The sequence below is a fragment of the Python bivittatus genome, unplaced genomic scaffold, assembly GCF_059951505.1.
Source record: "Python bivittatus isolate LINGU-HERP-01145 unplaced genomic scaffold, Pbiv_v1 ctg000980_np1212, whole genome shotgun sequence".
Lineage (NCBI taxonomy): Eukaryota > Metazoa > Chordata > Lepidosauria > Squamata > Pythonidae > Python > Python bivittatus.
In genome coordinates, this window is record NW_028277125.1 from 62,807,878 (window position 1) to 62,821,015 (window position 13,138).

The following is a 13,138-nucleotide window of genomic DNA, read 5'->3' on the forward strand; positions in this document are numbered from 1 at the left end:
TGAAGGTTCTAGAAGCACAACTAGGCTAACATCCACCTTGCTCAGGAGGATGTGCGAGAGTTGTTTTCCAAGGACTGGACATACCACAATGTAGCAAATCTGTACAAAATGCTTTATTGCAGCATGCGCATTCTCCAACAACAGACTATTGCTCTCCACCCATCTAGGACTTGCGAGGTGATGTTGCCATGTAAATATGTCTTTAATACTCAGTCCTTTATTACTTAGTTCAAACAAAAGTCTATAACTCTGTAAAGTGGCATACAACCTTTGCCTCCTTCCAAATGTTCTTACTGTAGTTGGGATGAGGAGCTGCTTCAGTGTGGTGGTTCTTCTTCTAGTTGCTACTGAGCTCCTGGCAAAGCTCCAGGCAGGATTCCCACCAGGATATGCTCACCATACCTTGTGGTCCTGGCAGTTGAATGATAGTCCTCTTGCCCGCTTGTAATAGCTGCCAATCTTCAGATGTCACTGCTGCTTCCCCATCTGTATGCTCTTTGCATATCACCTTTCCTCCTACATACAGTATACCCCTCCCCACTCTGTCTTAGTATTTGTTTTTATAAGCTAAGAGCTTGGGCAGGGGAGGCTACCTCTAGACTTTGGCCCGTCCTTGAAAACGCCAGGGTGTGGCTAAATTATTACAGGCCATTGGAACATGGGCTTGGAAGCTTGTGAGTAAAGTTTGAGTTAATGAATGTACAGTATGAGGGAAATGGGGTGAGAAGCGTTTCTGCCTGGCTGCAGCTACTTTTCCCAACTTCACTCCCTCACAGGATGCACCAAGGAGAAAAGTGATACAGCTCTTTGAACCGTGCAAAGTAGAGACGGTAGACAAAACTTAATTAACTTCAGAGTTTGTTTTTAAGAAATAATGAATTATTACTGCATTGAATATATACTTTTTAAAAACTGGCTACAGTGAAGTGGCTTTCTTTGAAGATGCTTGCCAATATTTACCAATTTTATCGACAGTTAGCAATTATAGGGAAAAATTATAACCAAACCCCATATTTTGCCATTATGATGAAATCCTCCTGAATCACTTGAACTGTCTAAATGAAGGAATAGGTTTTTTTGTTTTTGTTTTTGTTTTGCTACCTTACTGGAAACCTACAGACTCTCCTAATCTCAGGGTTGATTTCATGAATATTCAGCTTATAAAAGTTATGTCAGACAGATATGGGTACACAGGAAACAACAGGACTGCAAATGATGTAATGACTAACTTTTTGGTGAAGGATGTTTCTTGAGTACTTCAAAATGTACCTGAATGAGAAATATGCAAGCATGAGACTGCAAGATTCTTACTTAAAAACTCATTTTTTTCAAATGTTAATTCTCTTTAAATAATGTAATGCTTTCTTACAAACATATTGACCCTCAGTAACCTTTTCCGTGGCTTAGTTTAATAAGGCTCCACTCTTGCCTGTGCATAGTAGAGTTTTTCTTTTCATGCCATTGGAAATAATGTATTTCAGAAGGGAAGATAGGATGGCTACTACGTACACTATTGCCAAAAAAGAGGCAATGGATCATTCTAAAAGAGGTCACATGTAACTGCAGTCAAATCACACTATTATCCATTTTCTACATATAAATACATACTGGAAATAATTGCTGTGTCAGAAATAAAGCATAGCAGGGAAGTCTATCAGAAGATGAAGTGTATAATTTCTTAGTCTGAGGTCTAGTTTTCAACTGTTGATAGATAACTGCTAAACCCCTGTTCTCCCTTCATATGACTCTATTTTTGAACTGGATGTGGACTGGCGAACCTCATATATATACTCATTCATTTGAAATATTTTTGTCTCATTTTTCTGCTTAAAAAGCACTTGAAGTAGCTTTTTGATAGCTATTCAAATAGAATACTGCCACCCAAGAAACAGTCTTTTTTAGAAGAAAAGCATGTTCTGTTAGGTCAACTGATCTCATTTTCCTATTGCAATTACTATATTTTACATTACTGATTTTTCTTTGCATCTTTTAGCCTGCAGCATAATCATATGTTTACTTAGAAACAAGTAATGTTCAGTGGGATTTATTGTCACAGAAACAAATAGGTTTGCAGTGTTTGTAGTTTTTTTTTTTTTCAAACCAAAGTAATGTGTGATTTGCATGAAAAAAAAAATTAACTGAACTTTATTAGGTGACATACTTACAGTTTAATTCCACTCCTCAGCATTGCAAAATCTGAAATCTGTGCGTGAGCCATGGTAAGCTTAAAACAAGGATGGAGAAGCTCAGTCTTAGTCTTTGCTTCAGAAACAGAGTATCATTGTTCAACTGCAACTTATGCTTCTTTTACTTTTGCTGCATAAGACAACCTATTGAATGGAACTAGGGTGAGTTTACTGAAAAGATGAATGAGTGAAAATTTTTGTTTCCAAGGAAGGGGATGTTTTGTTTTGTTTTAAGCAAAACCTTACAACACAATCTGTTACCAATGATCCCCCTTTCATTTTATAACACTTTTGCTTGATCCCCCTTTCATTTTATAACACTTTATTTAAAAATAGCACTGTATATTTCAAGTCACATCTCATTCAGATTTTCAACATTCCTGAAAGTTGACCCATAACTCTACTTTGGGTCAAGGTGAAGAGGCAGTGATAATGAGGAATAAAAAGAATCAGGGGAATGAGATTTTAATGAAAGGGAACTGTGGAAAATGAGTTTTGAATCCATAACATCCAAAATTCAAGTGATGAAAGCTGCTGAGAATTCCAGCATAATCAGTTGAGGCATCCTTTCCCCAACCACTCCCTGGCCTATGTTATCTGTCATGGCAACCATGACTGCTTCCATCTCAACATTACCTCTGCAATTCAATTAGAATGGATGCATATAATCTGTACCATCTAAAGAAACCTGGAAGTTGGTGTAGTGGTTGGCACTGGGCTAGAAACTGGGAAACTGTGAGTTCTAGTCCCGCCTTGGGCATAAAGCCAGCTGGGTGACCTTGGGCCAGTCACTTTCTCTAAGCTCTAGGAAGGAGGCGATGTCAAACCACTTCTGAAAAATCTTGCCAAGAAAACTGCAGAGAATAGTCTAGGTAGTAGCCAGGAGTCAACACTGACCTGGAAGAAGAAAAATTGAGTTAAAGTTGCTCTGAACTGATTCAGTTCAATAGTACTTTAGATGATGATATTGAAGTCCATCCATTCAGTTATTTCATATAAATTTCTCTTTACAGGTCTGCTAAATAAATTTGACATACAGGTAGTTCTCACTTAACGACCACAATAGGGACTGTAAAATTGGTCGTTAAGCAGGGTGGTTAATAGAGTCACCATGTGACTAGACTCAATTTTATGACCATTTTTATGATGGTTGTGAAGTGAATCACCATGGTCATTAAGCGAATCACATGATCGTTAAGTGAATCCAGCTTCCCCAATGGAGTTTTTTGCTGGAATTCATTTAACGACCACATGATTCGCTTAACAACCGCAGTTATTTGCTTAAAGACCATCATAAAAAGCTCATAAATTGTGATCATGTGACCATGGGGAGTGGTGCAACAGTTTGTGATGGACGTAAGTGTGAGTACAGGCTGTAAAGCACTTTTTCTGAGGCTGTCATAACTTTGAACCATCCTTAAATGAACGGTCATTAAGCAAGGACTACCTGTACTTCTTTTATAAGAGATTTGGAAATGTGAAACCTTATGGCGTGATGCTACATTTCCTTTTCAGTATAGGCTGTGCATGGTCAGGAGAATACTCAAGTCCAAGGTATCTTCAGTACCTTAATTTCAGCCAAATTATGCCAAAGCATTTCTCTGCCTGTTAGGTATGGTACCTTGACTATGGCCATTAAGTTGGAATTAGTATACCAAGGTTTACTGTTAACCAATCTTTATTTAACATGGTATAGATCATTAAATAAACTCAGTGATAGCTGGAACATGTTTTAAGACTACTTCCTGGATTTGTTGCTAAGATTTCTATTATTCTAAACTGACTGGTTTAAGGGGACTCTAAAAGGAAACTAAATTTCTGTGGTGGTAGAGGTGCTAGCATTATTGATTATATGTTACTATCCCAAAGCCTATTTAACAGGATTACTGAATTTAAGATTGATTTTTCATCCTGATAGTGATCATTCCCCTGAGAGTAAAATTGGACTATAATGCTTCAGTCTGCAGATCATACCCAATTTTATGGATGAAATTATTTCAGATAGGAATTCCCAAATAAGAGGATCTGGTGAGTTTGAGAGAGCTTCTGCCCATTTTTTTAGTCTTCCTATAATCTCTCAACAGTCCATTGAAGATGCAAAGGATGTATGGGGATCACCATGCATTGTCCAACAAATGATCCATATCGTCTGGGTCTCATAACAGATAAATTAACAGTCAAACTTTCTAGATCCACATTTATATGTAAGACATGTTTAAATCATGTTTGTGTTAAAGCTAAGGCCAAATTAAATTCAACAGGCCTTTAGGAATAATACTGGGTATTGTTTATGGGACATTGCATTTGCTTTGAAGAATCAGTGAAAGATGTTGTTAAAACAGGAAACCAGAAGCTCAGATGGGTACCTGGAAGAAGTTTGTGAAAGTTATAAAAGACAGAAACTCCACCGAATGTTGGCATCTTATGTCCCATTCTTTTTCTACAGATCCTTTAGTGGGAAGGATGGCTAATCTCACCAATGAGTGAGTAGAATGGGTAGAACATTTTTGGACTCTTTATAGTGATGCCAACCCCCAGTTAAGTTGTTTGAGCCACCTGATGATTATTTACCTGATTTGTTTCCTGTGTCAATTTCTGAGCTATTTAAACTCATAGCACAGAATAACAGAGCTATAGGGTAAGGAAAGATCCCATTCCCAGCCAAATGTCTAAAAATCAACTTTGATGCATGGAACTGTGCACTAGGCATTTTATTTCCCTATGTGAACCACTCCTTTTAAATGCCAAAAGACTAATCAATAACTGTCCCAAATTTTAAGGAGAGAAAGTGGGTCCAGCTAATTTCTACCCATTTAGCCCTTTGAGCAAGTTATATACAAGACACCTCTGTGGAAAATATTGATTAATCAATCCTAGACAATAACTTGAAAGTAGAGCAAACTTGCTTTAGAACCAGATCATCAAAGTATGGTCCTGTAGTATTCAGGAAGTATTCCGGGTACTTTTTTATGCTAACTTCATTGAGTTGAATATGTCATTTGATTGAATAGCTAGGGAGGGACTACAGGCATAATTGTCACCATAGATTGCTGATTACTTTGATTAATCATTAGGTTACATAAAAATATCTTCATGATCCAATATTTACTCAGAAAGGAGTCAAACAAGGTTGCATACTTGCTTCCCTTCTGTTCAAATTCTATATTAAATCTATTACTCAAGCCTTTTCAAACATTGAATTGCATCCTCCACTGGCTAACAAAGCTATGTCCATTTTTTTGTACCCTAATAATGCAGCTATTTATCTTTGGCTAACTGCCTTAACTAGCAGTTAATTGCAGTAGTGAAAAATTAAGTATTATTAATTCCCAAACCAATGCAATTCTGTTTACTGAAAGGTGCACTAACTACAATCATAATTGGAAGATTAATGACATCCATAATGAAGAAGTGAAGGATTTCCAGTCTCTTGGAATCAACTTCAAGTCATCTGCAGCATGGAAGAAGCAAGCAAAAGATACTACTGTACAAACTCAAAAGTCCTTTTACACTATAACTCAGTGTTTCTCAACCTCAACAACTTTAAGATGTGTGGACTTCAATTCCCAGAATTCCCCAGCCATGTCATCTTAATGGCCATACATCTTAAAGTTGCTGAGGTTGAGAAACACTGCTATAAACTGATTTGCTAGCTGCAGAAGCAATCATTTTGTCCCTGCTTCGGCTAAATTATTTAAGGCCAAGGTGCTAAGTCTTTTACTCCATGGTGCACAGCTTTGTATGGATAAGGATTTAGAAGGAACATAAATTAAATATATAACAGCAATGCTGCATGTTCCCCAGTATATGCTTAATGCCCTTTGGCATCTGAAATCTGGTCTTTCTTCTGTTGAGGCTTGCATGAGAATATGTCGATTAAAGTACTGACTAAAATAAAATGATTTGGAAGATTTAATTCTAATCTCCGGTTGGCTACTGCTTAGATTTTGAAATGTTCAATGTTTTTCTTTTCTTGCTTTCATTTATTTGAAGCTATTATATATTATATATATATATAATTATATTATATATTATATATTGTTTTTGATCTCTGACTATAAATATATAAGCACACCCATGTCCATATGCTGCCATTCATTAGATTTAATATTTTCTGTTTCCTTTTGGACTAGGGGATGTTGAAATCCCCATTGGCTCTCAGATACAATTCCCAGAAAGCATTGTGATGAGCCTCATGTATTTGGCCCCATTGCTATGCAAATATTGGGCATATTAGCAATTGGGCCAGAATTCTCAGATAGCACCTTGTTCCAAGCAATGCCTGTGACAACTTGTAAATCTTGAGCTGCTTCTGAATGGAGCCAAGAAGCATTTGACTATACCTTGTTCCAAGAATTCAATGACTGCCAGATTTTCATGCTTCAAATACATGTTCATATATGAAGCTACTCAGGATATCCACAGAATGGCAGTAGGAAACTATTACCTGGGAGAATGGTATGTTAAGAGTTCAGATCTGAAATTTAACATGGAACAAGAAAAAGGAAAGGATTAAAGGCTCTTCAGCATAAAGGTATGCAGGAATTCTCAGGAATGAACTGAAAATTATTTTAGGAGAGCAAGAAAGAAAATCACCCACTTAGAGGTTGGCAAAACACCAGAAGAAAAGTTCAGACTGACATTGCTTGGTTTTATTAATTCATCCATAATTAGGCCTTAGCTTAGATACAAATCAGCTTGTGCCATATGGGCTAATATACAGCTGAAAGTTACCCCCCATGCAGGTTCCAGTCTGTCACATTGGGAGGAGATTAGCATAAAACAAAAACAACACTCTCTTACAGTGGCATTATTTGTAATATCATTGTTAAAGTATATGTATAAGTACTTCCATATATGTACAGGATAAGTACCTCCAATAGAAAACAATATACATAGCTCAGGGCTGAACTGTGGTTCCCTGAATCTTTGATGCTCTCTGAGCTTGGTTGTTTGCTTGCAGACATTTCATTACCTGGCTGGGTAACATCATCAATGCTATTGTGGGGTTTGCTCCCTGTTTATATACAGTAGCCTGCCCTGCCAGTGTTGGTGGGGGTGTGGTTTTCTCTTTGGTAGTTCCAAAAAGACCAGAACACATCTCCAGCAGCCTACACCTAGATAAACAGGGATTAACACCAGACAAACAAGCAAGCTACTGTATATAAACAGGGAGCAAACCCCACACTCACTAGCATTGATGATGTTACCTAGCCAGGTAATGAAACATCTGTAAGCAAACAACCAAGCTCAGAGAGCACCAAGGACTCCATAAGTACCTCCATTATAATTCATTATCTTTAATATTTTATTAACATAAAATTATGTTAACATTTTATTAACATATTTTAGTAACATAAAAGTCATGGGCACAATGAATTCTTCCATGAATTTAGGAAGAGGGAGAGAGAGAAAGAACCAGACGTATTAAAAGAGACAAATGACACTACAGAATAGACAGAGGAAAGTGGAGGTGAAGAGAATCCAAACTGTTCCTGCTTGGATGAATCTGCAAGCTAATTGGCTACTTGGCTCAACTTTGGTAAAAATAAAAATATGAAAGGATATGAATTATTAACGGTTGTCACTTAGTTTCTATTACATATTACCTTTCATGTAACCTTTTGAAATGGGCCTGTCCATAAGAAAAAGCAGTGGGAAAATAAAAGTGCTAGAGAAAATATGTGGATGACCTGAAAGCAGTAATCTCATAACATCTATGTTATTGACAGTGCGGTAAAAAAAGAAAGTAAGTTGTGCAGAAATTCTTAAATTCTAAGTGCCTGAAGGACACAAACGATGCCAATGACTATTTTTAGTAGAGTTGGTACAGAATTCACCATCTAAGCATGATCATAATTAGACTATGTTTTATTTCAGTGATAGACAGTTTACCATAGTGGTTAAAGTACTAGGCTAGAAACCAGGAGACTGAGTTCTAGTCCCACCTTAGACATGAACCCAGCTGGGTGACCATGAGCCAGTCACTCTCTCTCAGCCCTAGGAAGCAGATAATGGCAAACTACTTCTGAAAAAGTTGCCAAGAAAACCCCAGGGACTAGTCCAGGCAGCTACCGGGAGTCAAAACTGATTCAAAGGTACACACAAACACAAAAATCAAGTTTCAAAGTGATATTCAAATTACACTAAGATACAAAACTTAAACAGGTAGAACTCCGTGTTTGTCAAGCTATTCACATTCTTCTCATCTTATTTTTTTTCTCTCTTTGGAAGAGTTAAAGAAATGAAATGTTTTTTTAAAAACACTGATTAATAAATTTAAATATCTATTTCCTGTTCCTATATATTTCCTATTTAGACTTCTGAACTCCGAGGCATCCACAAGAGGGATCAAAAAGTCAAAATGGTGGGTGCAACTGAGCAGTGAAAGGCCCTCCCGTGTTTTACTTGTGACATATGCATGACACATGTAAAAAGGTTTGGGGCTTTGATGCAGTGGCAGCCTTCATCTTGATTTTTTTGGATGGCCCCTGTGGATGCCTCCATTTCAGATCTTTATGTTAGTTACAAGGAAACATATCAGAGAAGGTACACTTTAACTGAAAATGGCTGGTTCATGAGCTGAATGGGCATCAGCAATATCTTTCATTAATGGCTGGCATACCTTAATTCTGCTATCAATCAATCAATAACTGATCAGTCCTTGAACACTGCAGTAACAAAATAGTTTCCCCCAAGACCTGAACATCTAGTGCTAACTTGAGAACTTCTAGAAAATCTTGATGCCACCAGGAAGCTTTATAGATATGGGAAGAAGGTGCTCATATAGGAAGACCCACGGCAGAGTGGCCTATGCTAAGGGCTGCTCAGATATGCAACTGACCCTGAATTGTACATGTCTGTACTGAGCAGTTTGGGTGCCATCTTGTTTATCTATATGGTATTGTGTTTTGACTCTTTTCTATTTGATTTTGTGAGCCACTCAGAGTCATTCTGGAGTTTGGTGGCACCTAAATCTGAATAATAAATTGGCAGAAAGGATTATTGTTTTTGCTATTTTCATTCTGTAACAGTAGCAAAACTTCCCAGCTGCAAAAATCCACTGAGGTGCCCCCAAAGGACAGCCTTATGATTAATACTGGCCAGTTAAAATGGCTTTAGAGCAGTCAATTGATGAATGCATTTCCTAATAAGAATGACTGACATTTGCTGCCTGAGTTTAAGTTGGTTTGATTTTTGTTTTGGAGCAGAATATTTAGTACTTTTAATATATTTTCCAAATTTCCCTTTGGCATTTTATTTCTTATCTCTCCCCCCCACCCCCAGATGGGATAAATTTTGCAATGCAGAGCACAGATGAATTAAATTTCTCTCTTGCTATCTCCTTGTCATTGATGTGACTCTATGGTTTTTCAAATGCTATCTGGCTAGAAGATGCCAAATGTCCTGCCATTTAATAACTAGTAGCCTACAGAGCTCTTTTCAAATGCCATTGCTCTGAGCATCTGTTGTTATTAAGTAAGACAATCCCATTTTGTGCAGAACTTCAATTCTGCTCTTCACATCACTTATCGAGCAGGAATAATATGCAGTTTGTGTATAACACAATTGCTGCTCAAAACATCAAGCCAATGACTGTTGTTTTAGGATCTTGATTTATTATAGGTTGTAAAAATAAATAAACTTTGGCCTTTATCACCCCCCAATAAATGTTATGGAAGTACCCTGGAAACAGCAGAGTGGTGGCAATTAAAGCCATTTAACGTTATAATAATTAAAAATGCAACACTCTGGTGCACACAGCACTGGCCCACATAAAAAAGCCACATTGACAATCCCTAATAATTACACTGTTCTAAAAGGCAAAATAAATAAGTTAGGAAGGTATTTTGTAAGTTTAACACTAGCAACCTGTTGAATTTTTGGTTAGTTTGTTTTTCATCATTTTATAAGATTTTGTGTTCTGCAAAAGGTTAGTTAATATGTGTGAAGGAATGTCTTGCAATGTTACCATTTTGTGTTCCAACATAAACTTATACCTAATGTTAACAACAAAAGGATCAGCAGGATCTAAGCCTGATATTTCCTTCCCTACATCTGAGAATTAAGGACATTTGAACAATTTGCCACTGCAGAACTTAGAAAATGATTTAGGCTGTCATGAATAAGCAGCATAAAACAAAGTATCTATGCACATAGAGGTAGATGTGAACTCACAAGACATTGAAACACCAATATTTGTATACACAATTTACAAGCCCAAATTCATCAATGAATATGCACAAATTTGGGGAAATATACACAAAAAATCTATAACAAAGACAGATTCAAATATGGCAGATTAAAAGTACTTGCACAAATGATGTACGCAAAGAGAAATGCTGTAATCCAAAATGGGTACAACAGAGAAATGTGCACAAAAATTTATATGAATTTTGCAGTTTATGTTTTGCATTATTTTAAAAGAGAATATTAGTCAATATGAAAAAGACAGAATGTTATTAGGCTACTGTTAGTCATTTCACATAAAATAAAATTCTTGTCAGTCATTCTCTACTGATATAGAAGTGATGTAGCAAGAATAGGGTTTATGTAATTTTATCCTGTTGTCGCATAGATGCCTCCATGACCAAAGATGCATTCTAGTGTAATGTCATTCACTTACACCATTTTTCCAACCTATTAAAGGCTGATGTAGAAAAATGCTGTATTTTTCTACCATTAGCTTCAGCAGAGCCAGAAAGAGGGCTGGAATTAAAATCAAGAACATTTGGAGGGACATCAGTTGTATTCTTGTGTCCTATGGCACCTAGGAAAAGGGGATACTCTGGAAAATGATCGTATTTCTGTAGTTTAGAACATACTTCACTTAAAGAAGTTATAAAGTTCTATATCTATAATCTTGAATGAAGATAGTAAACGACTAATGGTTGTGTCAAATAATTACATTACAACAGACTTAAGGGTCTAACTTTTTAATGAAACAATCCTTCACCAAAATATTAAATTATGGATTGCTGTACTTCAGTCTGATTTATGCCAAGTCAAACTATTGGTCAATTTAGCTCAGCTACATCAACAATAGCATTCCCAGTCAAGACAGTTTTCACCCAATGTCCACAACAGAACCTTCTGTGTCTCACTGGGACAATCTTCTGATAAAACAAACTATATAACCTACTGATTCACTGGAATACTGGAATCATCCAGTATTAACTGGAAGTTTGAATATTTTTCCACAGAGTAAAAATGCTGTTTTGCTCTTTTATGCCTTTGTAACCATTTGCTATTTATCTATAAACCCCTTAAATGTTTCAGAAAATTCACCTCAAGTTTTAATAGTTTGATTTTGTTCCATTGGACATAAGTCAGAAGGTATTCCCTCAAGTCCCGTTTATGAGCTTCCTGAAAGACTTCCGGTTAACCTCTGAAGGAAACAGGATGCTTGAATGGACAACATGGGGTCTGATCCAATATGTCTGATTTTACATTTTTACCTTCAAGTGATCCCTGTCTTATTTCCCAACCGACCATATCCTATTATTTATAGTATTTATTCTTTATTTTACTCATTCACTTGTTGCTAAAAGAAAAAAAAAAGGTAGCAAAACATATTTGGTTTGGTTGCAACACAATTCCTTTATGCTTCAATAGTATTGTTTTAAACAATAGGGTATGGTGGAGAGGGGAACACAATGCTAAGATGAACTTTTTCAGTCCTGCTTTTGATTATCATAATTGGACAGAATGGTTTGCCCTGCAGATCTTCTATAATTTCCCACTGAAATAGGAGTGGCTGTACTTTAGTTCTCTCCTGTCCCTCTCTGTTCTTCTTCACCTCCAAGCATTTTTTTCCCTCATGAATAAACAAAAGCTAGACCAACATAATGATGTTCACGTAGGGGCAGCCATGCCATTAGGCTGCAGAGCAGGGCAAGAGGAGAGACGCAGGATGCTCCCATCGCCTGTTTCTAAAGACCAATTCCCTTTGGCCCTTTCACTTGTCACCTAGCCATTCCGTTAAGTGACCCGAACAGTTTCCATCTCAGTTGGTTATTCAATGCATGGAACTTTTAAAAACTAGTGCCTAATTTTTATAAGCCACTCTGTGAACATTTTTGTCTAAAAGCAAGCAACACGCACACACACACACACACACACACACACACCAGGGAAAGAAATTAGCTTGTAAAATTTTTACCAGCTTTTCTTCAGTCAGATGAAAAAGATTTGTACTTTAGGGTTTTTGTTTTGTTTTTTGTTTTTCCTCAAAGAAGGAGAACATTTTTGCAAACTTCTCATGAGTGCAGTGATCTTTTTTGCAGGTATTTAGTAATGAGGTGGCCCAGGGGAAGGCACGAATGCCCCAACTTTCACTGTACAATCCTCCCTTCGGTGGAGGGTAGCCTCCTTGACTTCCCACATTTCCATTACATTGCAAGGAAATCACGCCTCCTGTTGGACTTTCACACTAGCAGTTCTACTGCGAAGGGGAACCCCTTCTTTGAAAAACGTTTCATCCCATTTCCCAGTCTATAAACTTGATGAGCAACTTTGAAAGGCCATGTGTGTTGAACTCAACTACCTTTTCAGTAGGTTAATTTTTTTCTTTGGTGATTTTGTTTTTTCTGAATTTTATGGGAATGGGCTTGAGACTTCTTACAGCAAAACCTTTTGACAGGGCCATATTTTGCTTTTTTCCACTAACTGTATTCTAAGCAGCTCTTGAATGAATATTTAAAAACAAGATTTAATTTAAGCTCTGGAACCTTTCCATAACCTTTGGAATGAGGTCCCCCCACCAAGATTCAAACAGCCTCTAACTGGTATTTCGAAGGGCTCTGAAGACCTTTGACAATGATGATCGATGCCCCTTTTCTTCCTTTTCCTTGGGAAAACAAATCCAGGTTTGTTTTCCATGCCATCTCTGTTCATTTGTTTGGATGTTTGTGTTTTTGTATTGTTCCTTGTTTTTAAATGTTTTTAACAGT

The 13,138-nt window shown here is 37.0% G+C and overlaps 1 long non-coding RNA gene across 1 annotated transcript in view; it reads left to right on the forward strand.

Moving 5' to 3' along the window:
• Window positions 1–374: 374 nt before the first annotated feature.
• Window positions 375–13,138, forward strand: part of LOC112541088 (uncharacterized) — a 61,187-nt gene continuing 48,423 nt past the window's right edge. Inside the window, exon 1 of the long non-coding RNA XR_003085123.2 lies at window positions 375–830. This is a non-coding gene — a long non-coding RNA (uncharacterized LOC112541088). The remainder of the gene's footprint in view (window positions 831–13,138) is intronic.